Consider the following 26,949-nt stretch of genomic DNA (forward strand, 5'->3'; position numbering starts at 1 on the left):
CTCCACCCCCCTGCTGGGTGTCTGGACTCCCTCATCCTGGACCTCCCGACCTCCAAGTGCGAGGGTCCGGGCATCAAAGGGCGCCAGACCTATAACTGGGGCAGCTCCAGAGCAGGAAGGCAGTTGTATCCTGGAGTCGAGAGACGCAGTGAAGAACTCATCCTTGACGGACTACTGGCGCTGCCGTAGCCCTTCCTTGCGAACTATCGACCTGCCTGCTGGCGCTGCCGCAACCTTCTGAAACCTTCCTCGTCGTCGGGACCTGCTGGCGTGGCCGCGGACCGTTTGTAACCACCTCCTTCATCGGGACCTGCTGGCTCCGCCGCGGACCGTCGCTACCTTCAACCATCCCGGGACCTGCTGGCTCCGCCGCGGCCCGACCATCTAGATCGCCGAGCTCGAGGATTGTGAGCTATTTCATCTACCAGATTGGTAACGAGACTGTCCCGCTACCCTTTCCCCAACCAAGAGACTAGAATAGAGGGGACCCCTGAGTCCAGACCTCCTTGTACCATTTCACCGTACTTGAAGTTTTGCTTATAAAGAACGTTGAACCTTATCCTTGTGTGGTGTACATCTGTGGGGGGGAAGTTACTTGTCTGTACGATCGCTGGAGACGGCTCTCCCCGGAGACCTCTCCCCTTGTCCTCGGCCGACCCTCCAGGTCCCGTCTAACACTGGTACACAGCGCTCTTAAAACTGAAACATCAGTTGGGCTGGGTGCACTTTTATCCAGCTATGTCCCCAGCAGATGTCTGCGCTCACGGCAACAAAATCTGCTGGCTATCCCTAGGACCAAGAAGACCAGATGGGGAGGTAGAGCCTTTTCTACAGTCGCCCCCCGTCTTTGGAATGCACTCCCTCTGGAACTTAAGTCTCTATCTTCACTTTCCCTCTTCAAAAAGGCCCTGAAAACATGGTGTTTTAAGAAAGCCTACCAGTAATCAGCTCCTGGGACAGATATTCTATCAATATTGAGCTAGGCGCCTTGATGCCCTTTGGGGCTTAGTTTGCGCGTTATACATTTTCTTTCATTTCATTTCATTCATTTCATTTCATTACTGTATGCACCCAACCCACAACACGGTCATGGAGATTCACACTATCTATATCCCCTTCTGACCAGGATGTGTATGTGCTTTTGGGGTTGTTTGATAGTTTGATTGGTGTAATTGAGTACAGGTGTGATGGAGTGTGAATGTGATTCTGTTTACGTGATTAGTGTATGATATTATTATAGGGGTCCAGTGAAGAGCACTAGATTGAATCTATACTACTATTATAGAGAGAGAACTGGAAACCTTTGAGGCGGGTAAACTCAAGAACTACAGCACCAATCACAACACCTAATACACCATTGGAAAGGGTAGTTTAAGCAGATGGACATAGGCTATACATCTGGCCACATATACATTACAAAGGTCAAAGAGCATAGGGTGTAAATTAGTCCCTTGTGGGTGTTGTCGTGGGCGTGTTAAATTCCAGTGGGCGTGTCGTGGGCATGATCGTGGGGCACGGGGGCGTGGCGTGTGGCGTCTCATCAACCTCATAGTTAGCCACCTTAACTCCAGTGGGCGTGTCGTGGGCGTGGTTGTGAGGCGTCTCGTCGCTTGACCGCAGCGAGGTGTTCGTTATGGATGTCGGCGTATCGTGGCCGTCAATCATATATGGCCTTGTAAATGGGCGCGTACTACAAACAAAATATGGCCGTATGCTATAGTAAATGCCCGCAGCGACGCGTTATGGTGTAGTAAATAGTCACGTCAATGTGGGCGTATCGTGGGCGTGGTTGTGGGGCGTGGCCTCGCTTGACCGCAGCGAGGCGTTGTGGATGTTGGCCGTGTAAATGGGCCTGTACTACAAACAAAAGCGCCGCAGCTTCATGTCCAGCTTTAAAAATATGGCCGTATTCTATAGTAAATGCCCGCAGCGACGCGTTATGGTGTAGTAAATGGCCACGTCAATGTGGGCGTATCGTGGGCGTGGTTGTGGGGCGTGGCCTCGCTTGACCGCAGCGAGGCGTTGTGGATGTTGGCCGTATAAATGGGCCTGTACTATAAACAAAAGCGCCGCAGCTTCATGTCCAGCTTTAAAAATATGGCCGTATTCTATAGTAAATGCCCGCAGCGACGCGTTATGGTGTAGTAAATGGCCACGTCAATGTGGCTGTATCTTGGCCGTGCAAATCCACAATATTAATTTGCATACAAAGGGGCGCGGCTACCGACAGCAAGCACGCGCCAACATACCTTTGTCATGATTGGACGCGTCAACGTTGTCAGAGGGAAGGAAGTAAACCAAAAAAAACAAGCATTTACAATGCAATGGTTTTGCCTTTGTTAAAGTTTGAGCTATTGGCATTGCTCTTGACAATATTTTTATTTATGTTTTTTAACATAAATAAATGGCATTGTCATTTACAATGCCACTAGCTTTATCTCTCGCAAATGACACACACAAACACCCACAGAGAGCCCCCCCAACACACACTCAGAGGCCACCCCACACGCACACCCACACAGAGCCCCCCACACACACACACCCACACAGAGCCCCCCCCACACACACACAGAGCCTCCCTACACACTGCGAGCCCCCCCACACACTGCGAGCCCCCCCACACACTGCGAGCCCCCCCCACACACTGCGAGTCCCCCCCACACACTGCGAGTCCCCCCCACACACTGCGAGTCCCCCCCACACACTGCGAGCCCCCCCCACACACTGCAAGCCCCCCACACACTGCAAGCCCCCCCACACACTGCAAGCCCCCCACACACTGCAAGCCCCCAACACACTGCAATCCCCCACACACACTCCGAGCCCCCCCACACACTGCGAGCCCCCCAACACACTGCAAGCCCCCACACACACTGCAAGCCCCCACACACACTGCAATCCCCCACACACACTGCAAGCCCGAGCCGAAGCGTAGTTACAGGCAAATAGAAGGGGGTCACGTAAATGAAAAGGACGAGAGTTCGTAATGATACGTGTATTAAGCACACAAACGCACTGGAGAATGAATAAAGGCAGTTACGCAGGTGACACTGGAGAGTGGTAGGAGAAGGTAATATAGTGTCATATAGTGACATGTAAGAAGCTCAAGTAGTGCATGGTCTAAAAACAGTATCTGGGAGAGACCTTGGTCGAGTCTACATAGAAAGAGGATATTAATATCGTGTGTCAATAACACAAGAAGAACCCCACAAAGGTATACAAGTCACAGAGGAGGGCGGGGGGGAGGGGAGGGGGTGGGGGGAGGAAATCATGGAAGAACCGCTAGTCGGAAGGAATGTAAAAATGCACATTTCACCTGTTGCGCTCTGTGGATGTCCAGGTGCTCTTCGGAAGACTAAAGAAAAGAAAACAAGCATTTACAATGCAATGGTTTTGCCTTTGACAAAGTTAGAGCTATTGGCATTGTCAATGACAAATTTTGTATTTATGTGTTGGTTTTGAAAACAGATAAATTAATGGCATTGTCATTTACAATGCCAATAGCGTAATCTCACGCAAATGGACGATGGTTACAAAAAATTTTGAAAAGTGCTCTATAGAATCAGGAGGAGTTAGGGAAGGATAATGAATAGAGATAGAGCCAAGAAGGAAAAACAAATTAGGGTGAAAGAGTGGTGCATTGGAGAGAGTTAACAGTGTGTTGAAGGGAGAGTGAGTGACGGGATGAGAGTATGAGCAGAAGAGAGAGAGGCAGTGAGAGAAGGAGAGTGTGGTGAAAGAGAAGAGCGAGTGATGGAGCCACAGGGAGTGGGAGGAGCGAATAGGAAGTTGTTCATGAAGGTGAGGACTGAGCAAGTGACGGGGTTGTCTGGACACGAAAGGCTGGCACAGGGCGGACAGACGCATGGAGACACATGTACTAGGGGGCAGAGGTGGGAGACAGGAGCATGTGACACTGGTCCCGGGTGCAGGGTTGGGACTAGCGTGTAGAGAGGATGGACAGCGTGTTATTGCACGAACAACAACAGACGGCAAAAATCTAAGTAAAGGTCTGCTTTTAACGTGAAAAGGCGCAACAGTGAAGGGATCTGGCCAGAACGCATGGCATGTCCAGCATTACGTGGGGGAGGGTCAGCCGCCAACAATGTCTTAACTTCAAGCCGGGAAAATCCGAAAGGGGAGGGGCGTCCAATTTAGCTAAGCTTTTGGGCAACCCTGTCCACACCATGGCACATATGACTCGGTCTTTTCATGGAGGTAACTTGCGCTGAAAGAAAAAAACATCAAATACAATATTTTTATATTCACCTCCCAAATAAACGTTGTAAGAACTAAGTGCCTGGCGCTGCCGCTCACAACGATCGTGCTATGCACACTTTAAAAGGTCGAGACAAGCAATGGCGGGAGCGTGGCTAGAAGTGGAACTTAATGGCCAGTTCGATCCGGCCCTTCATGGTACACCGAAGGTCAGGGAATAGCACATTCCGGAGCTAGTTAGATGTTGCACGCTAAGTATAGTACAACTCCCTGCCACCAAACTACATACACACCACAACGTGCCTTCCTTCCTGCAGGCGCCAAGCTCAAATCAGTATAACAAATCAGCGTTGGATTTTTTTTTTGCAGTATTATCTATGTACTTGTGTTTGGTGCCCTTTTGTAACATGCACACACCACTTTGCCCTTGTAACACACGGTTTGCTACCTCTCACATGTTTTTACCTTTGATACTTGCACAAGTGCCACCTTTGCCTAAGTAACGTTTGTTCTTGTGCCTGAGTGTCTAGCACATATTGCAGTATTATACCTCCAATTATACCTTGTTTTCTCTTGTAACCTGCACACTTGTCACTTTGTCCTCCTGTACATTTTTTACTACTTCTTGTATTTTTTTGGTTGCTCACAATTTTTACTACCTCATGTATTTTGTTTGCTCACAATTGTCACTTTTACCTTTTGTAACTGAACGGCTGATTTTGTAATCTGTTCTTGTGTAATGTTCTCATCATGTATTATTTCTGTTCCTATTGTGAAGCGCTCTGACGCCTTCGGGTAAAGTCTGCGCTATATAAAAATGCATAAATAAATAAAATAAAATAAATACACCACCACTATCACGCGTTCATCCGATATCATAAGCAAAGTGATGCCTGCCCCGCAAAGGGCGGCTGCGCTGCCCAGGGTGCTGCTTACTAGACCAGGAGGAGGAGGAAGAGATCAACCTGGTAATAACTCCTGCCATCTATGATCCAGGGTGGATGTATTCACTCCTAGCTCTGGGGCACCTAAGAGCTTTATGGACAGCTCCAGACTTTGCAGTTATGCCACATGTAGATGTTTTGCTGGACTTCTTGTGGCACCGATCTGGAGGCCACTTAGGGAATAACTTGTGCACAGGCAGGCGGTGATATCCGACAGTGCCTTCTCAGTATCCACCACCAGAGACCCTTTGAAAGGCAGGTGCTTGGGGTATGCATTCATGCAGCCATCTTTGAATCAGGGCCAGGTCAGCTATGTAAAATCTCACAGTCTGGGCTCAGTTATTTTCGCCTGAGCTGCACGCTCATTCTGCCAGTCAGCAAGCATGCAAACACGGCTCCTGTAAACCTGAATTCCAGAAATACGGACACGAACAAGGCATACGAATGAAATTTACGGGCAAGTGTATGGAAAGCTGGGTGCAAAAGCTACCACTGCATGAAACTGAAACTTAATCATAAACTACTCTGCATCACCCCACAAGTGACCACTTCCGTTGACCACTCTCTGCAAACAGAAGCATGGCACTGAGAAACACAGGTTGTGCAACACATTGCTGCACCAAAGTCCTGCATCCAACAACTGAAAGCAATTATTTTCACTCTTATCTTGGACACACACACACACGTTTGTCGCAGGATACACACATGACAGACAGGCACCCAGCAGCCAGTGCTTAATTTGAGCTGGAGGTTCCGGTGCTCGGCACTACCACTTAAATCTCCACACCGTCACTTTTCACAGTCTGCCACATAGTGGCGCTGATTGCGTAACAGTTGATTAACTTATACCTGCCGCCCAAGTCATTGTTATAGCTTTGGGGGGCCTGAAATAGTCTGAATTGTCAGACTTGAAGCAGTGTGATGGTGAGCGGTTGTGCTGATTCTGCGATGGGCAGTGCTGGCAGGGGTCGGTGCAAGCTGTGGTGGTCTCCGAACGAGGACCCCGGCACTTATTGTTTTACAACTTAAGCAGTACCAGCGGCAGCAGACAGACGAAGCCCACAGTATCGACTGGAGAAGGGAAACATACAGCCGACACCTCCACCACAGTACATAACGGATCAGGGGTACAGCGGGGGTCCCCGCAGCCCTGCGGGGTGTGGGTGGGGCGATGGTTTCTTGTTTTGGAAGGGGGGGGCATCATTCTCTAAGCCTGGCAGACCTCATGCAGTGGCATGGAAAAAGAAAATTTCAACGCCCAAAAAAGCCATGCTGCCTTCCCAAGCGGCAGGAAACAGGAAAGCACCGCCCTTTATGTGCTCGGACTGGCAGGTATAGGGCCCGCTAAAGGTACCCCATGGCACTGTGTCCATGGCAGAGGCGTAATGCAGGCCCCTGCGGTGTGGGGGTGGGGTGAAAATAAACCCGCCACTCTCCCTCCAGTGAACCAGGACCACAGACCCGCAGACGGCGCCCAGATGACGAAGGCGCTATGCAGCCAGACACTTGGTAGTAGGCGCTGTACAGAAGCAGTCCTTTACCAGAAGATTGTACACAGAAATATCAAATTACATACATATTTATGTCCTAGATAACGTGTACAAAAACATCGTGCCATTCAGCGTAGATTTTCTATTTTCAATTAAAAATTTAGGACACAATATTGATCCCGTAAAAGAGTCTGGAGCGCACCTAAACCCGGCCATTTACAACGCCGAGAAATGAAAGTGAGCCGTGAAGTCCTGTATAAGAATCAAAGTATTGTCGTGTAGAAGCCGGTGGGGGCACAAGAGCGAACCCCAAGCAGCCCCCTCCGCTGTGCCCGGCCCGCACTACACCCGCACACTCCGAAAGCGACGAAGGGTGGCTGGGAACGGCGCGGCGCTACATGAACACACCTCGTGCCGTGACAGAATGTGTTCAGCTGTGGTGCCGGCAGGTGTGTGGAGTGACGGCTCCCTGCTGCGGGGGTTGGGGTACGTGGGGGGGGGGGGGTGCAACCTGTGCAAACAAGCACCACACGGCTAGTGACTGGAGAAACGAAGCATTCTGCATCTAATGTGCCACGGACATAGGAGGGCACTGCACTCAGAAGCCTGGGAGAGCCGATAGCAGGAAGACGGGCCGGTCCGTCAATCCCGGCCCAGATTCGGGGGCGTTCTCGAGAACAGGCTTTCGGCTGACGTAGCCAAAAGCGAAAAATTCTCGGAAACGCCCCCGAATCTGGTCTGGGATTGACGGACAGAGCCGTCTCTCAATGGCTAACCTCCATTTATGGAGCTAGCCAATGGGAGCAGGGGGCGAGTCCCTGTTCCCATCTGTAAAACATAAGGTTTTTCTAGCGCATGCGCACTTCGTGCACATTTGCTAGGCAAAACCTAAAAAGTACGGGGTGATTATCAGAGGACGAGAGTGCGAGCGGCGTGATGACTGACAGTGGCAGGGGGTCTTACCGTGGTGGCGACTACTGGATACAAAGTCGGCCATGTGGTAAAAAGTACAGTAAACGACCAGGGCACCCCGTGCCAAAGGTGGGAGTACTGTACTGGACGGGTGCGTCCAGAAGTATTCGAGGCGACCTGGGAATGGAAAATAAGAATGAGGTCAGAGAGAGATAATAAGGGGCTCCTGCGGTCAGCATCGGGTGGACGGGATGGCTCTCACCTGAGTCAGAAGGTCAGAAGACGCATCCGGTCCGCGCGTCCATGTAGCGAGTTCCGGGTAATGGACGTGTCCCGGCGCCCCTCCCTTCTCTGCGGCCGCACTCACCGGTACTTGGACGCTGCAGCTCTTCCTCCCCCGGTCCCGCTTCTTGGGGCCGGGTGCTCTCACGGGCGGCGGCGGGGCTCCTCTTCCACCATGGTGCCCTGCCGGTGGGTGCAGCTGCTTCTCCTTGTCCGCACTGGGGGGGCGGGACTTCGCTGCAGCTCTTCCTCACCCGGACCTGCTTCTTGGGGCAGGGTGCTCTCACGGGCAGCGGCGGGGCTCCTCTTCCACCATGGAGCCCTCCCGGTGGGTGCAGCTGCTTCTCCTTGTCCGCGCTGGGGGGGGCGGGACTTCCGGGTCGCCCCCTCAGCTTCCGGGTCATCGCGGGCAGCGCGGCGGCCCGTCTCAGCTACTGCAGGCGGGGAGTGAATTTACAGAGGGGTGGGCTCCCTCGAGGTGAAAATAAACAATAGCGGCAAGGTCCCTGGGCGCCTGCCAGGGGACAATATAATTACAAAAAAGCGAGGTGAGCACTCGCTAGGGCAGAAAAGCACTATGAAGCGCTCGGGGTGTTTTTCACGAAACTCCCCGGCCCCGAGCAGGAAGGCGGGTGCCGGCTCAATGCCGGAACAGATTCGGGGGCGTTCCCGAGGGCTTTTGGCTGACATAGCGTGACGTCGCGAAAAGCGAAAAAATTCTCGGGAACACCCCCGAATCTGGTCCGGGATTGACGGACAGAGCCGTCTCCCAATGGCTAGCCTCCATTTATGGAGCTAGCAATAGGAGAGTGGGGCGGGTCCCTGTTCCACACTCTAACTCATAAGGTTTTTTAGCGCATGCGCACTTCGTGCGCATCGCTAGGCAAAACCTAAAAACAGGCGGCTTCCGGGGACATTGACGAGCCGCATTGACGTTACACTTTAACTTGCTTTGGGCACTTACCGAAATACTCTAAACGACTCCATGCCACGGCTACACAAAGCCAGGCAGACTAGGGGGAAAATACACTCAAACAAGCACTCGCAAACACACATTTAGGCAGGACAAATATTCAGAATCTTCACGCACGCACATTTGCACCGGTAAAACATTCCAAATCTGCACGCAAAGACAACGAAGGAAGTAAAGATAATGCACATTCACGCCACACTAATATGTGAAAGCATCAAGCACGCACAAGGAAAGGACTAGAAAACGCGCAGGCACTCAAACCACTAAATAAACGATCACGCACACCCAAACAAACAACTACATAGACGGACAACAAGCACAACGAAGAACATAAATAGAACGACAACGCACAGGCACTGGAAACACCCCTATCAAATGCAAATTCATTCAAAATAATCATTAACACTCACCAGGACACAAAACAAAAAAGTTCAATATAGAAAAAAAACACAGGCACTCAAACCACCACTTAAAAAAAGTAAGTTGATGACAGCAAATTACTTACAATCAAAACCAACATACAACCAAGGAAATTAAAATAATAACAACGCGCTGTACTGAAAACAGCACTCAAAAACGCACAGTCATGCCAAGACATCATTAAAAGTAGCACTCTCTAGGACCGGCAATGTACTAAATCAATTTATTCTACGGCCACATTCCAATGAAACCAAAAATGTTGTATACCGTGAAATCTTAAAATAAATTATCCTTTAACATTACAAATATTACACACATACATTTTCTACCCCGGACAACGTCGGGACGGGCTGCTAGTGTGTATATAAAGATATGAAATTGTTGGTCTATGTACAAAATGTATAAAAAAGTAAAACTTGTGACAAAAAGATTTTTATGAATATGTATGTCTTTTTAGATTACATTTTCCCTGTTTTGATACTATCAATGTAAATGAATACAAATACCACCTAAAATGAATAAATACAATTTTTTAATAAGATGATGATGTATCCATGATGTTTCACAAAATGTAGTTATAATACATTAAGATTGATACTACAAGGTAAAGAAATAGAGGTCTAGAGGGAGGTAGAATATGTATTGTGTTCGACGATGTGTATATACAATACCGTAGCATTATTACATTGCTAAAACCTTTGTTTAGGAAGGGCCTTAAACTATGCTTGCTCAGTTTGATGGATGGATAGATAACTTCAAATCCATACATACACACATCCACAGAGGTCCACACTCATACAGACACACACATTGATTTGCAGACTCACACACAAACCTTGTACAAACTCACAGATGGATTTCTTCAGTCCATGCATGCACAGACTTCTAGAGACACACATCCATACATATATACTCACACACAAATGCATATAAAATCTCACGGAAGTATGACTCCAGACTTATGCATACACGTCCCAAACTCACAGATGCACACATGTATTTGCACACTCACAAATGCCACCAGACCTTGTGATATACAAGCCCACAGGCAGGCATCCACTTATGTAGGTAAAAACTTACAGCCAATAAATCCAGACTAATGCATACGCAACCCTCAAACATGCATGCATAAAGATAAGGACATGTATTTGTATACTCTGTGGCTCAAAATTTATATATGAATATGGAGACACACACAAGCAGTAGTCCATGCCGAAAAAACAGACCCATATAGGGACGAGCAGACATGCATGTACTCCCAAAGACTATCCATACATGAAGACATACTTAGACACGTACACCTAAGCGTGAACATGCACACACACACATACGCACACACACTCGCTGGTACGTACTCACAGCCAGATAATGCCACCCCTCTACACACATACTCTAACACGCACCATGTGAGTATGCAAGTTCTACCTTAAGGTCAAAAGAGTAATCCCTGATTTTATGTTTTTTAGGACGCGCCCTTGTCCGATTTCAGCCCCAATATCCAGGTGCAGTAACTCCAGTCAGTATATTTATCTGGTGGGGACCATGACCAGTCTGTAGTGTGACTCATCCGCCTCTGTGTGTCTTGAACTAAAAAGGCCACACAAAGACATGGCACAGACATATACAGAGACACATCCTCACTGCAGCCACTCACCCTCATGGCTTTATATTGTTCCTCCTCCTTGACTTTAGACTCCAGAAAATATCCCTCCTGTTTCTTCAGGACAAGCAGCCACTCTTGAAGTTTCACCTGTAGGGATGAGAGTGCAAGAAATCAGTGTAGATCTGTAGAGTGTGGTCTTAATTACAAAAGAAGTCACTACAGTGCCTGCCACACGTGCCCAGACTGTACGTACCAGTCATACATGAGTATTGCTAGTACCAGCCACACATATCGGGATTGTGAGCACCAGACCCAAGTATCACAGACAATGACACAGACAATGGTGTTCCATTGTGGGTCCGGTTATTGCCAAGAAGGACCTAGCAGCAGAATCCCTGGTCCATGGAAACAAGCTTCATCACTGGCACTTACTGCTGCTTGACATTGTGCACACTTTATGCCTAAAGCATGGAAACAGATGGACTTGACACTAAAGAAGAAACAATGTCCTAGAGACATTAGCAAACATTCCAAAACAACACACAACCAAGTGGAAATATCTAAGCAAACACGTCTTATAAGTGCAATAACCGTGTATGGAGCCCTGACACAGACACACTCTAACTAGTCGACAACACCCTCCGCCTCAACAACAAGAACGACCCCTGACCCCCTGGACCTCTCTGCAGCCTTCGACACAGGCGACCAGCTGGCCCTCATCAACACACAAAAAACATGATGGATTTCGAAGACACTGTCTTGAAATGGTTCACATCCAACCTCACCAGCTGACACCAGTTCTTACAAATAGGTTCCACAAGATTACAGAAATGCCCTGTCTACAGCAGAGTACTTCAGGGCTCCATCCTTTCTCTCATCATCTTTAACCTCTCGATGGGATCTCTCGGATCCATCCTTACAGACAGCAGCAGCAAGATCCATCAATATAGAGATTATTCCCAACTCTACCTAAAGTATCCTCACCCAATGACATCCTCATACTCTGCCCTGATCTCATTGGTTGTCAACTAATGTATTAAAGTTAAACCCCATGAAGATTGAATTCTTCCTTTATGCCACCAGCTCAGAACAGCTACAGACTTAAACCTGGGTCTCCAACGGTAAACCTATCGGTCTTTACGCCCCCCCCCCCCCCCCCCCTCGACACAGACCTCTCATTCACGCAGATCCTGTTGGCCCCTCCCGAAATATATTATTGGGATATGCATAAGGTACAGGCGTTACCGACCCAAGTAATGCTTCATTTCAATTGCAAACCCAGGATGTTTTCAACAAACCAATCACGAGTAGCCTTCGTAATCTCATACTTAGCAGGGGACGCTGCACAGTGGGCAGTCCCTATAGTCAGATGAGACGACCACCTCCTCCATGATTGGGACACTTTCAAGGAGGAGTTCGAAAAGACATTTGACCGCAGGGCAGAAACTTTTTCTGCAGGTAAGGAGTTGCTTGAATTGAAGCAAGGTAGCAAGGATCTGTTGGTATGCCTCAACTCCTTCCGACGATTGGTGGCATATGCTATCAAGGGCTTCGGGATGACCTGAAAGATGTTCTAGCGCAAGTGGATCCTCAACGAAAAAGCTGCCCCGGGTTGATAAAACTAACATTGCGCCAAGATCATCGCTTGAAGGAACGTAAAGGTGACCCCAGAAGAAGGGAACGAGTACCTCAGCGCTTTGACCAGCCAAAGACCTCCGAGCATGGATTGACTCCTTCTGAACCCATGGAGATAGGGGCAATCTGGGCTTCTCTCACACCCAATGAACGGGAATACCGGCGGAAACAGGGACTATGTTTATACTGCGGGAAGAAAGGGCATTACCTCCGCGAGTGCCCTGTTAAGCCTAGAAACAGTCGTCCCAAGTTTGGCAAATGGGCGCAGTGGCAGCGGACAAGTCGTCGGAAACTGATTTACTTGAGAAGTATGGAAGGGGAATCCTTGAGCATTAGTGAAATCCTTTCAGTGAAGAACAATTCCTGTGATAGTTCAGAACACTTCTTCATCAACAAGGAGTTTGTTGTGGGTCAAGAAAAAAAACATATCCAAGTCATGGTGGATTCATGGGCCACAGGCTGCTTTTAGGACTAAAAGGAAGCCCTCAGACTGGGAGTAGAACTGATTGAAAAGAGAACCCCTGAGGGTGTGTTTGCGGTGGATGGCAAACTCTTAGAATCCGGTCCCATTCGGTTTAATATGAGGGAGCACGAGGTATGGTATAAGGACGACCACTGTGAGTTAATTACATTTGACATCATTCAAACTCCCAAATATTGGGTGATTTTAGGGTTACCTTGGCTCCAGAAGCAACCGTTGATTGGTCTACCTTGACATTAAAGATGGATGGGGGCGTGTCCAAGATGGCAGCAGAGTAGGACGTGCCTACCCACCACTCCTGTCCGTTACCCGGGCCTCACCTGCACAGCTTCAACAAGCACGACTCTTCTGGCAGATTTGGACACTGACCGGACCAGAGACGAGTCCTCGCATCTCCGCTGTGCCTTTCGTGCAGCGCGCCTGCTTGAATCCCGTCTCCAGAACCTAGGACATGCTGCGCTGAAAGGGCCCGGCGGCCATCCTGCTGCGGAGGTGATCGGAAGCGGTAGAGTCCGGCACTGTGGCTTGAGGACGTTCTCGCTGCAGTCTGCGGGTGTCCCCCGCTGTACACTGGCCGCAAGTGGGAGGATTGAAGAGAGCAGGCGCCGGTACCCGGGGCCTGGAGCACATGTAGCGTACCTCCTTCACCAAGACAAGATGGCGGCGTGGATATAAACCCGCGGGAGGAGTTGTGTCATCCCCTCTAAGGTGAGACGCCACTTAGCGCGATTTGACGGCTGAGTGCGCCAGAACTGTAGGCCATGCCCCTCCGTGCGCTCCCTAGCACCCCAGAGCCCATCACTATCGGGGCCCCTCACAGATGCACTGGGACCGGCGAACTTCCACAGGAGGTGCATTGTGCCAAGCTTTGGACTGGTGGCGGTGCCTCCGGTTATTGTGCCCTGCCGGATGGTGCCTTGCTCCCAAACGCCCCCAGAGAGGAATGTGGAGTGCGGCATATACCCACTGCCCCTGCTGAGGTTATTCATACTGCTGTGCAATAGACTGCCAGGCGCACTTAAGAGTATTGGGCCCTTCCTCTCTGCGCCGTCGGGCTCTACATACTTCGCCACTAAAAGTCACCACTACTACGCTAGAGCGGACGGATTCGATCAGGAGGGCACAATACTTCCCTCCTACCAGACCATTGCACGAAGACAGACAAGGCCTTCCCCCCATGCTCCCTGGGAGGAGAGTGTTGATGACGGTGAAGAGCTAGACACCAAGGGACCAGTCTGGACACTGTATATGCCGCACGCTGACAGGCTGCCTAGCACTGCAACACCTTAGAGATAAGGATAAGGGGGGCCCCTACACCAGCAAGTGTCACATGGGGAGTGGGGCCCTAGAGGTGACGGCGATGTGCGATTCGAGCCCTCTTACACTTGTAGGTCTGAGGTCCTCTCATTTTCACAGTTCTAGGAGGTGGGCCGCAGCTGGGGAGCACGTCCAGGGATTGGTGGCCCTGACATTGGGTATTCCTTCACTATCCCTGGGCACCATCACGGGGGAGAGCCTTCGCTATCCACTAGACATTGCCAGTGAGCACCGACCGAGAGGTGTCCCCAGTTGCGTGACACACCTCACACGACGCTTCCATCAGAAACGGACATTTTGCACAGCTTTCTTTAGCGCGGCTCAAGGGTCGGGGAGACACTTTTGCAGACAGGGCCTGGAGGCCTGTTACACGGATCTCAAAGACATTGATTCTGTGGGGGCACGAATGGCCGACTTGGAGAATCAGACAGCGGCCAGAGATGAAGAGGTGTCCCAGCTCCAACAGGAGGTACTCAGGCTGCGCAATCAACTTCTGGATCTTCAATCTCATGTGGAGGACCTGGAGAACCTCTCTCGTCGAAATAATATTCGGATCTGGGCGGTACCTCAGGGGACAGAAGGGTAAGACATTGAGGCCTTCATCATGGACTTGTTCTGTCACATCCTGGAAGGTCCCCCAGGGTAGGAGAACCGACTGGATCGGACACATTGAGTGGGTCTCAAGAGATCTCTGATGACCCCTCCTCCCGATATCCTGACGTGTGTCCACGACTTCAAGCTTAAGGAGCGCATTCTCCATGAGGCACGGTCCAACTGTCCCATTGAATTTCGCTCCTGTAGGCCTCTTCACTTCCAAGACTTAGCAGGCTCCACTCTACAGAAACGACGTAACTACCCCCCATCACCGCATTTCTCCGATCCAAAGACATCGCTTACTCTTGGGGGCATCCATTTAGGCTAATTTTCAAATGGGAGGGCAGACTCCGCCAAATATGTTCTCTGGATGAAGCAACATCTCTTCTGCAACTGCCGGAGTCTGACCACGCCGGGCCGGTGAAACCTACAGCGTCTGCCCGACGGGGGGACAACGGCCGATGACAGAGAGTCGGCGGCTCGCCGTCTGGCTCTCGTCTGGATCCAGACGTGATTGCCAAAAAACTCTCCGCAGTCCTTCAGACCCTGTCAGAGGACTCCAACAACGCAGATTGACCTATAAAATTTTGAGGTGCGGATTTCTGTCACTTTGTAGGGTCACACCGGCTATTATGGCCGGGTTCCGGGCGGGTGGGGGCGGCGGGGGCTCCTGCTATCCATCCCACGTCTCACCACAGGTTAAATGCCTGGGACATTTGTGAACTATTCATTGGAATGTTTCTTCCTTTACGTTTGTGGTTTTTCATTTAGGTTGTCTCCTCCTCCGATGTATATCAAGGGTGGTATTATACTATTGCACCTCATTTTCCATTCCTATAATCAATCAATCAATCAATCAATCATAGCATTTGTAAAGCGCACTACATATCCGTGAGGGTTTCAAGGCGCTGGGAGGGGGGGGGGGGTCGGGGGGGGAGCTACTACTGTTCGAAGAGCCAGGTCTTGAGGAGTCTCCTGAAGGTTAGAAGGTCTTTGGTTTGTCGGAGGCGAACGGGGAGGGTGTTCCAGGTCTTGGCGGCGAGGTGGGAGAATGATCTGCTGCAGGTGGTCACTCTTCGGATGCGGGGGACGATGGTGAGGGCGTGGTCTGCAGAGCGGAGCTGGCTGGGGGGGGCATGGAGGCCGAGTCGTCTGTTGAGGTACGCTGGTCCGGTGTTGTGGAGTGCTTTGTGTGCGTGGGTGAGGAGCTTGAAAGTTATCCTCTTGTTGATGGGGAGCCAGTGCAAGTCTTTCAGATGGGGTGTGATGTGGCTGTAGCAAGGGATGTTGAGGATAAGACATGCAGAGGCGTTCTGGATGGGTTGGAGTCGTGTCAGAAGTTTGACCAGGGCTCCTGCGTAGAGTGCGTTGCCGTAGTCCAGTCTACTGCTGACAAGGGCTTGGGTGACCGTCCTTTTAGTTTTGGTGGGGATCCACTTGAAGTTCCTGTGAAGCATGTGGAGGGTGTTGAAGCAGGAGAAGGAGACGGCTTGTCATGGAGAGTGTGGGGTCGAGGATGACCCCTAAGTTTCTTGCATGGTTGGTGGGTGAGGGGGGGTGTTCCTAGTGCCGTTGGCCACCAGGAGTCGTCCCAGGCCGAGGGGGTGGAGCGCTGTCTTGTCTGAGTTCAGCTTCAGTCGGCTGTCCCTCATCCAGTCGGTGACAGCCTTCATTCCTTCCTGTAGGTTGGTTTTGGCAGTGTGGGGGTCCTTGGTGAGCAAGAGGTTCAGCTGGCTGTCATCGGCATAGTAGATGATGTTTAGGTCGTGCTGTCGGGCGACGTGGCCAAGTGGTGCATTGTGGACATTGAACAATGTTGGGCTGAGAGATGAACCTTGGGGTACGCCGCAGATGATCTCAGTGGTTTTGCAGCGGAAGGGGGGGGGGGTGGATGGTCTGGGTTCTGCGGGAGAGGAAGGAGGTGGTCCAGTCCAGGGCCTTTCCTTGGATTCCGGCATCTTGGAAGCGTGCTCTTAGTGTGCGGTGGCAGACTGTGTCGAAAACGGCTGACAGGTCCAGGAGGGTAAGGGCAGCGGTTTCGCCATTGTCGATCATGATCCTGATGTTGTTGGTGGCGCCGATGAGGGCAGTTTCGGTGCTGTGGTTGCTGCGGAACCCGGACTGGGATGGGTCCAGGATGTTGTTCTCTTCGAGTTAGCTGGTTAGTTGTTTGTTGACGGCCTTTTCGATGACCTTCGCAGGGAACGGGAGCTGGGAGATGGGTTGGAAATTCTTGAGGTCCTTGGGGGCCGCCTTGGATTTCTTTAGTAGGGTGTTTATCTCTGTGTGCTTCCAGCTCCTTGGGAAGGTCGCTGTCTCGAAGGAGATGTTGATGGTTTTGCGGAGGTGGGGCGTGATGGTGCGGCTGGCTTTGTTGAAGATGTGGTGTGGGCAGGGTTCTTCCGGGGATCCGGAGTGGACGGTGTTCATGATCTTGGTCCTTGATGTTGGTCCAGGCGAGCAGGCGATTGGTGCGGGTGGTGGTCGTAGATGTTGGATGTTGCCAAGGTGATGACGTTGTCAAAGCTGTTGTGGATGTCTACGATCTTGCGTTGGAAGACGGTGGCCAGCGATTTGCACAGGTCTTGTGATGGTGGGATGTCGTTGCTGTTGGAGCTGGGGTTGGAGAGTTCCTTCACGATGCTGAAGAGCTCTTTGCTGTTCTGTACATTGCTGTCTAGGTGGTCTCTGAAGGCGGTCCTATGGGCGGATCTGATGAGTTGGTGGTGTTGGCGGGTGGCGTTCCTGTGGGCTGTGTAGCTTTCCGGTGTTTCTTTGCGGGTCCAGTTTTTTCTAGTTTACGGCAGGCTCGCTTGGAGGCCTGGAGGTCTTTGGTGAACCAGCTGGCTCTCTTGCTGGTGTGGGTGTTGGTGGGCTTCTTGAGCGGGGCAAGGGTATTGGGGCAGTCGTTGATCCATTGTCTGAGGCTGTGGGCTGCGGTGTCGGGGTCGGTCGGGTCTGCGGGAGGGCTCTGGGTGAGGGCGGCAGTTAACTGTTCCTCGGTGATCTTGCCCCAGCTGCGGCGAGGAATCTGCTGGGTGCGGTGGTGTATGGAGGGTTTCCGGAATTTGAAGTGGATGCAGCGGTGGTCGGTCCAGTGGAGTTCGGCAGTGCGGTCGAAGAAGACACGGGTGCTCGCAGAGAAGATGGGGTCAAGCGTGTGGCCAGTGGAGTGTGTTGGTGCTGTGATGAGTTGTCCGAGTCCAAGGTTGCCGCGGTTGTCGATCAGGGTGGAGGAGTTGGTGTCGAAGTTGTTCTCGAGGTGGAAGTTCAGGTCCCCGAGAAGGATGTAGTCCGTAGAGGCGAGGGCGTGTGTGCTGACGAGGTTGGTGATGGAGTCGCTGAACTGCGGTTGGGGTCTGGAGGGTCTGTAGATGAGGGTTCCGTTGAGGGTGGTGTTGGGGGTCGGTGTGGATCTGGAAGTGCAGGTGTTTGGCGGTGCTGAGGGTGTCGTTGGTGTTGGTCGAGACTCAGAGTGTTCCTGTGGACAATGGCGATTCCTCCTCCTGTCCCGTTGGTGCGGTCCTTGCGGGTGATCTTGTAGCAGCCTTCCAGGATGGCTATGGCGATGTCAGGTGCCGAGGAGGGGGTCAGCCAGGTCTCCGTCAGGAAGGCGGCGTCCGGGGTGTTGGTGTCGAGTAGGTCCCAGAGTTCGACGGCGTGTTTGCGGGTAGAGCGGGTGCTGAGCAGGATGCATCTGAGGAAGTTGGGTTCTTCTGTGGGTGGGTTGGCGGGCCGTATGCTGGTGAAGTTGCAGGGACAGTGTTGTTGGCTATAGCAAATCCACGTCCTAATTCTTATGACTCCTGACCTCCAAGTTGTGTCCCTCAATGTGAAGGGGCTAAACAACCCCACCAAACGCCGAGCCCTTCTGTCCTATTTGGAGGATTCAAATGCCCATATATGCCTTCTCCAGGAGACGCACCTGCCCCCTGCTGATACCCATCGACTGAGATCAAAGGCATTTCCTCACCAGATGTTCTCGTCAGCCACTTCCAAAACCGCTGGGGTTGCTATATTGGTGTCTTCCAGGTTCCAGGGGCAGGTTGGTAAAAAGTGGGCGGAAATTAAGGGAGGTTCTTGGCTTATACCCTCACCTTAGATATACACACGTTCTCTGTAGCCTCGGTATACGTCCCCAACAGTGGGCAAGAGGGTTTCATTAAGACAGTAATTCAGGAACTCCCGGGCCTACCAGACAAAACAGTCCTGCTAGGAAGGGACTTATAGTGATGGATGGTGACTTGGATCGTTCTGGGCATAGGTGGGGTCAAACGGGGACTTTGTCCAACGCAGGGAAGCGATTACTGGTGGAAGCTGGACTGACCGACATATGGAGACTTCGACACCCCAACACTAGGGCCTATACTTTCTACTCCCACCCCCATAAAACATACAACAGAATGGACTATCTCTTTACCTCTGACCTCCTAACGCGGCAGGTCCGAGAGGTGGAGATTCTTCCATGTCCCCTGTCTGACCACTCCGCACTGCGGCTCTCGCTGACCATGCCCCAGCAGTGCCCTACTCACCGTTTTTGGCGTCTTTGTGAAACTATGCTTCAACGCCCTTCCATGGTGCAACAGATTGAAGCATGGCCGACTATTTATCCTCTAATGAAAACCCAGACAGATCTTTGACGACCCTATGGGAGGCGATGAACGCCGTGATTCGAGGGGTCTTCATCAGCATAGCGGCCGCCGACAATAGAGAAAGGCGGGAAAACGAGACCGCTTGATGAGCGAGGTCACGGAGTTGGAGCGTATCCACCAGCGGACTGGTGCTCCTAGAGTCTGGAAACTCGGCCCGGCACTTGGTGCGTGTTTTTAACTCTGTCGGGTCGTCCCCCACCTCTTTCTTCCCGTCTTCTATGTTAGAGGCCTTAATAACCCTGATTCCTAAACCAGGGAAGGATACCCATCTATACAGCTCCTACCGCCCCATATCTCTACTCAATGTGGACCTAAACATCTTTACCGGTATTTTTGCGGCCAGACTCTCTCGTCACCTCCCCGGTCTGATTGATCTGGACCAATCAGGCTTTGTTCCCAGGCGACAGTGTTCCAATAATACCAAACGACTCTTCCACCTAATGGACCGTTCTGAGCTTTTTCCGGCGGAACACATGAGCCTCTCGGTCGATGCTGAAAAAGCGTTTGATAGGGTCCACTAGCCGTACCTCCGTGCGACACTCGTCCACTTTGGCGTCACAGACCGCTTTATCGATTGGATCTTTCAGAGTTATGTCAACCCTACAGCTACGTTATGGGGGAACAGTGTGGCATCAGCGGCCTTCCCTATTCATAGGGGAACCAGGCAGGGGTGCCCACCGTCACCACTCCTTTTCACTCTATATGGAGCCTCTATCTCAAAGAGTCCGTGATGATCCGGCCATTAAAGGAGCGCCCTTCGGGAAGTCGGAGCACAAGCTCTGCTTATAAGCCGATGATGTGGTGGCAACCCTGGAACATCCTCGGGAGTCCCTGCCGGCATTTTTAGATGAATTGGGTCAGTTTGCGATTACCTCAGGCTTCCAGATTAACATGCATAAGTCGCAAGCCCTGAACTTATCGCTAGAGCCGAGACGTTAGAATTTCTCCAGCGTACTTTTCAGATTCAATGGGTTCATGACGCAATTACCTACCAGGGTCTTCGGGTGGCTTACACCATCTAGGCAGTTGAATTACACAATACTATTGAAACAAGTTTGAGATTACCTCCGCAAATGGAGACCACATTCCCTCTTGTAGCTAGGCCAGATTGCGGCAGTGCAGATGGTGCTGCTTCCCCAGATTCTTTACCTATTTCACACTCTTCCGCTAATGCCCCCCTCTGGTGTGCTACGTGCCTTGCAAGGAGATATAGAGCACTTTATCTGGCGGGATCAGAGGGCTCGGATGCATCGTGATCTTACATATAGAGACCCGATAGATGGAGGGCTGGGTGTTTCCAATCTTTTGGCGTACTGGCGGGTGGCTCAGCTGAGGGCCCTGGTGGAGTGGTCACGCCCTGTATCTGAGAAACACTGGCTATTTATGGATAGGTCCCTGGTAGCCCAACCGCTATGGGGGGCGTTCCATTCCTCTCCCGCAATGGGCGGCCTTGCAATTTGTACCTCTCAGAAGTAACAAGACCCATAATGTTAGCCTGGGATAGAACTGCGATCGCCAGGGGACTCACATCTTTCCTATCTTATATTATGCCCATCGGACAGAACCCAGATTTTTCACCTGGCCTCGACTATGGGGAATTTCACCACTGGACTATAGAAGGTACTTTCGTCGAGTTCCGCACTGACCACGGTGTTCCGGGAACGGAGAGTTTCCAATATCTACAGATTCGACACTGGGTGCTACATGGGGAGGTGCGGGAGGGTGCGGGGAGACTGCTCATACAGTTTGAGAAATAGTTAATTACAAGACACATCGATGCACGCTTAACGTCCGACCTGTATAAATTCACTCGAACCATCCCCGACACCGGGAAATCCCCCGGTCAACTGCGTTGGGAAAGCGAGCTGGGTAGAGGCCTCTCGCCGAAAGAATGGAAGGATATTTTCTACCGAGACCGACGCATGGCCCGCAATGTTTCATCTATTGAAACAGCCACTAAGCTGGCCACCTATTGGTATTTAACCCCAGTAAGGCTCCATAGCGGTAACCCTTCACGTAGTCCACTATGCTGGCGAGCCTGCGTTTCCCCAGGCACTCTCACACACTTACTTTGGGACTGCCCTATTCCGGGAACAAACTGGCAACAGATCCTAGATGAGGTCGACCCCCACTTCGAAACCCAGGTCCCGAGATTCCCAGATTAACCTCCTTGGCTTTCCCAATGCCATAATTTTCCCGCTTACTTCTAGGAGAGGCAAACAAATAGAGCTCACCCTAGGCGCGGCAGTCCAGAATGTTCTAACACATTGGGGTTCCACAACAGTCCCTTCTAGCGATGAAAAAGATCTCTCTCTAGTTAACCACCTCCGGAGCTTCCTTTCACAATTTGTGGGCACCCCTTCTTGTGCTCTTGACATCCTAATTTATGGAGCTCACCTGTCCCAAATATCTCAGAATGTTAAGACTGACGGATCAGCCACCAACATCTGTCTCTGTTACGCCCACTACTTACTAGCCTACGGGGATTGCTCCATAGACCCTTCTTTTCTATCAGGTCATCCTTTTAATTTTTCTTTTGAGGAGGAGGAGGGAGGAGGGGGATCTGGTTTCCATTCTGTTGTTGTTCCTGCCTGCCATATACAATAGTGACTTGCCAGGTTGCAACCCGATGATTGTGGAGCACCATGTCTCTTTCGTTCTTCTTGTGGATAAAACCAATAAAAGATTTTTTTTTTTTTAAAGATGGATTCCAGGTTCTGCACCACTCACTGCATATATCCCCCTACTGTTCCATCCAAGGCTTTATCGTTGCGTCACCACATCGCCACAGCCACAGAGAAAGAAGTGGAACTGCCCGGCTGCTATCAGAAGTATGCTAATGTGTTTTGTGACAGCATGGCTGAAGAATTACCTCCACACAGGATGTACCAGATTGATCTTATACCGAGTGCAGTGGTTCCTTGCAGCAGGATGTACACAATGACTGAACCCGAGAACCTACATCTCAGGCAGTACATAGAGAAATACCTTTCTTTGGGATTTATTCGTCACTCCAGGTCACCTGCAGCTTCCCCTCTTTTTTTTTATACCTAAGGCCAATTGGGAGCTCCGAACATGCATGGACTTCAGAACGCTGAACGCTATCACAGTGAAGAACCAGTACCCTCTCCCCCTTGTATCGGTTTGGCTGGACCAAGTGAAGTGGGCTGAGATATACAGGAAGATCGACCTCTGAGGAGCCTACCATCTGGTTTGGATGCGAGAGGGGGACGAGGGGAAGACCGCCTTCAAGACTTGTTACGGGCTTTGTGGGTATCTCTTTATGCCTTTTGGCCTTTGTAATTCCCCAGGTGCCTTCTAGTTTTTCCTGAACAATGTTCTCCAGGAGTATCTGGACCGATTCGTGGTATATAGATGACATTCTTGTCTTTTCCACAGACATTGAAGAGCATAAGGAAAACATGAGGATTGGATTACAGACCTTGCAAAGGAATCACCTTTTCTGCAAGATCAGTAAATGCGGATTTCATGTCACCACCGTGGAGTTCTTGGGGGTCATGCTCACTCCTACAGGCCAAATCATGACTGAGAGGAAGCTGACAGTCATTACTGAGTGGCCCAGCCCAAAGGACGTATGTGACAGACAAAGCTTTTTGGACTTAGCCAATTTTTATAGGAGTTTTATCCATAATTTTTCTGCCCTAGTGGCCCCAGTCACACAATTGTTAAGGAAGAATGTTTCCTTCGAGTGGGATGAAGAAGCTCAAACGACCTTTGAAGCACTTAAGGCAGCCTTTTCCTCCGCTTCGATCTTGGCCACGCTGATCCAGAACTACCATTCATTGTAGATGCTGACGCTTTCCTGTGTCTGTTTTCTGACACAGACCCTGCCTGGGTTTGTGACCTGCACTCTTCCTGTGCCTGTGTCTGTTTTCTGTCACAGACCCTGCCTGGGGTTGGGGTCTGGACTATTCCTTTGTCTGTTTTCTGTCACAGACCCTGCCTGGGGTTGGGGCCTGCATTCTTCCTGTGTCTGTATTCTGTCACAGACCCTGCCTGGGGTTGTGGCCTGCACTCTTCCTGTGCCTGTTTTCTGTCACATACCGTGCCTAGGGTTGGGGCCTGCACTCTTCCTGTGTCTGTTTTATGCCACAGATCCTGCCTGGGGTTGGGGCCAGCACTCTTTCTGTGTCTGTTTTTTGTCACAGACCCTGCCTGGGGTTGGGGCCTGCACTCTTCCTTTGTCTGTTTTATGTCACAGATCCTGCCTGGGGTTGGGGCCAGCACTCTTCCTGTGTCTGTTTTATGTCACAGATCCTGCCTGGGGTTGGGGCCAGCACTCTTCCTGTGTCTGTGTTTTGTCACAGACCCTGCCTGGGGTTGGGGCCTGCACTCTTCCTGTGTCTGTTTTCTGTCACAGACCCTGCCTGGGGTTGGGGCCTGCACTCTTCCTGTGTCTGTTTCCTGTCATATACCGTTCATAGGGTTGGGGCCTGCACTCTTCCTGTGTCTGTTTTATGTCGCAGATCCTGCCTGGGGTTGGGGCCAGCACTCTTCCTGTGTCTGTTTTTTGTCACAGACCCTGCGTGGGGATGGGGCCTGCACTCTTCCTGTGTCTGTTTTCTGTCACAGACTGTGATCATTTCTTTGGTTGTCTGTTCTTTCACAGACCCTACATTTGGCCGGCACCTGTATTGGACAAGGTCCAGATATGGTTAATCAGATGCGGGGATCTGGATGTAACATATTTAAGAACAATTTGGATATGTGTGGCCAGAATTTCCAATCTGGATGTCTGCTATTGGTATGGGCAGTACTTACAGCCAGTATATAGAGCGCAAACCGAGGGGCTGGCCCTGAAAAGATGCAATTGTTGGCGGAAGGTCTAGGGTGGGCTGTCGGATCAGGGATAGTGTTGAATGAATGAATGAATGAATGAATGAATGAATTGTGGCATCCTGGTCATGCAGCCTGTTGCCAGGTTGCCACATGCATTGGAATGCTCTGTACAGATTCTGTAGTTGTGATGTTTAGAGTATCTAGGCAGTTGATCTTGGACCTGACTACTGGTGACTGCTTATCCTGTGGATGGGATCCTTTACTATAATAAATACTTATTCAACCCATAATCTACCTTTGGACTTCTTTACATTGGCGACGAGGGTGGGATTTCTGAAGAATTGAAGAAAGGATCTCAACAAGGATATAAAGATTTCTCCTTAACCTCATTTTGAAACTTTAAAAAGGTACTTTTTTTTTTTTAACCTATATTATCTCCAATTTCCTGGACACACTTTCATAGAAAAAGCTGCCTTGTGCTGTTTGTATACTTTGAGAAACTTCTGGCTTCTTTTCACAAATTTTGACAGTGTTTGAGTGTTGTCTGGCAGTCTCCACAGCGCTGATTGAAGACTTTTATCTTGGAAGGAAGCGCTGTTTTCCCTGCTTTGCTGTGATTGTTTGAAGCGCTTCTGTCATCACACCTGACATTGTAGATAATATTTCTCTGCAAGCACATTGTGAGCGCAGCGCATTTTCTAGCGCACTTCAACCTGCCAGCGTCAACACATCTGATATTGTAAATGGTGTTTCTCTGCCAGCACATTGTGAGCGCAGCGCATTTTCTAGCGCACTTTAATCTGCCAGCGTCAACCTGTCTTTAAATAAACAGCCTCAGCCCAGCATCGGCAGCATCGGCAGCCGCCCGGCAGCTGCATCTTTTAAAGCACTCACCGCATTTTCTTCTCGAGCGCAGCGTTCGCTCGCTCCGCCGCAGCAAGAAGGAACGTCATTAATAACACGTTCGTCAACAAGGAGCGTCATGACGTGGTTGCCATAACAACACGGCAGCTTCACGTTCACCAACAAGGAGCGACGTGGTTGCCATAACAACACAGCAGCTTCGTCTTCCAAGATACGGATTCATCGTAAACAATCTTTCCTTATTTTAAGAAACAGCAGATTCGTCATTTTTGTGATCTAGCTCGTTTTCAAGCGTTTCAACTGTTGTTCCTTCAGGAGAATTTGCAGGTATTGAACTGGATATTTTATTAGACACTGAGACTGTGATCAATTTTTTTTTTTTTTTAAAGAAAAAAGAGGAAAAGGAAGTGAGACATTTCTTTTTGTTTGTTTATAACTCTCAAATATATTCTTAATCCTACATTTTATTTTCAGGTTTAAAATTGCTATAGCAATTCATTGTTTTTGCTCTAAGAAAACATTTCTTTATGTCAGTTTAATCTGCTTACATTCCTTTTCTTGTATATTCTCTGTACCATTGTTTCTGTACCATAATGCAGAATGTCACGGCTCCACCCTTCTTTTTACAAAATCCAGGAGATCCTCCAATAAGGTGGAAAAAGTCGTGTAAGGTATTTGAAAGATATGCAAAGGTTTGTGGGGCCAACTTAAGTGCAGAAAGGAAAACAGCTTTGTTATTACACTGTTTAGGGACAGAGGGCCAGGAAGTATTCGATCACCTCCCAGAGATACAAGATAGAAATCTCAATGAATATGAAATTTGCATAGCTATGCTAGACAAACATTACCTTCCGAAAGTTTCTACTATCTTAGAGAGGTATCATTTTGGTCGCAGATTACAACTTGAGGAGGAAAGCATAGAGAATTACATAACTGCGCTAAGGAAATTAGCATCATCTTGCAAGTTTGCTGCCTCTACTGATGAAAGAATAAGAGATCAGTTCATGCTGGGTTGTAGCATTGAACGTGTTAGAGAGGAATTATGGCAAAAGGATGAACCTGATTTAGATGATGTGATTACCATAGCAAAAAGGATAGAGCATTCTATTAAATGTGTAGAAGTCATAAAGAAAAATGGTGAAAACAAGAACAGTAGTACTGTTAATCTTGTCAAGACTCCGAATACAACTAGAGAAAATGCTGGCCAGAGAAGTACTACGAGAGATTTAATCACTAGCAAAACTCTCAATGCTAAACCAGATAAGAAATTTGATTTCATGCAAGTAAAATGTTTTAGATGTGGCAAAATGGGACATTTTGCAAATGATAGACAATGCCCTGGATGGAAAGCTACCTGTGGCAAGTGCAAAAGAAAGGGACATTTTACTATTGTTTGCAAAGGGAGGGAGTACAAAGGCAAAGTTAATGAGATTTATTATGATTTTGATGATACAAATGATTATGATGATAATGTTGATTGTGGCCAAGTTTTGGTTCAAGTAGTTTTCGGTCCACAACCAAAGAATTGTCCCATTGATGAGATTTTGGTCGATGGTCATCCTGTTAAAGTATTGTTTGATTCAGGTGCCAAAATCACCATTGTTGCAAAAGAATTTTATCTCAAATATTTACAAGGTAAAATTAAGATGTTTCGCCCAGATATAAAACCACTTGCATATGGTAGAAAACCTATAGAAATTTTAGGATACTTCCTGGGAAACATCAATTATAAAGAAAGACTTGCCAACTCAAAAATTTATATTT

At 49.8% G+C, this 26,949-nt stretch overlaps 1 pseudogene across 1 annotated transcript in view; it reads right to left on the reverse strand.

Moving 5' to 3' along the window:
• Nucleotides 1-26,949, reverse strand: part of LOC147710160 (E3 ubiquitin-protein ligase TRIM39-like) — a 141,073-nt pseudogene that overhangs the window by 90,420 nt on the left and 23,704 nt on the right. The window contains exon 2 of the transcript XR_015295851.1: nt 10,894-10,989. The product of XR_015295851.1 is annotated as an E3 ubiquitin-protein ligase TRIM39-like (transcript). The remainder of the gene's footprint in view (nt 1-10,893; nt 10,990-26,949) is intronic.

This window comes from Lissotriton vulgaris, chromosome 5, assembly GCF_964263255.1.
Source record: "Lissotriton vulgaris chromosome 5, aLisVul1.2, whole genome shotgun sequence".
In the NCBI taxonomy this organism is placed as follows: domain Eukaryota; kingdom Metazoa; phylum Chordata; class Amphibia; order Caudata; family Salamandridae; genus Lissotriton; species Lissotriton vulgaris.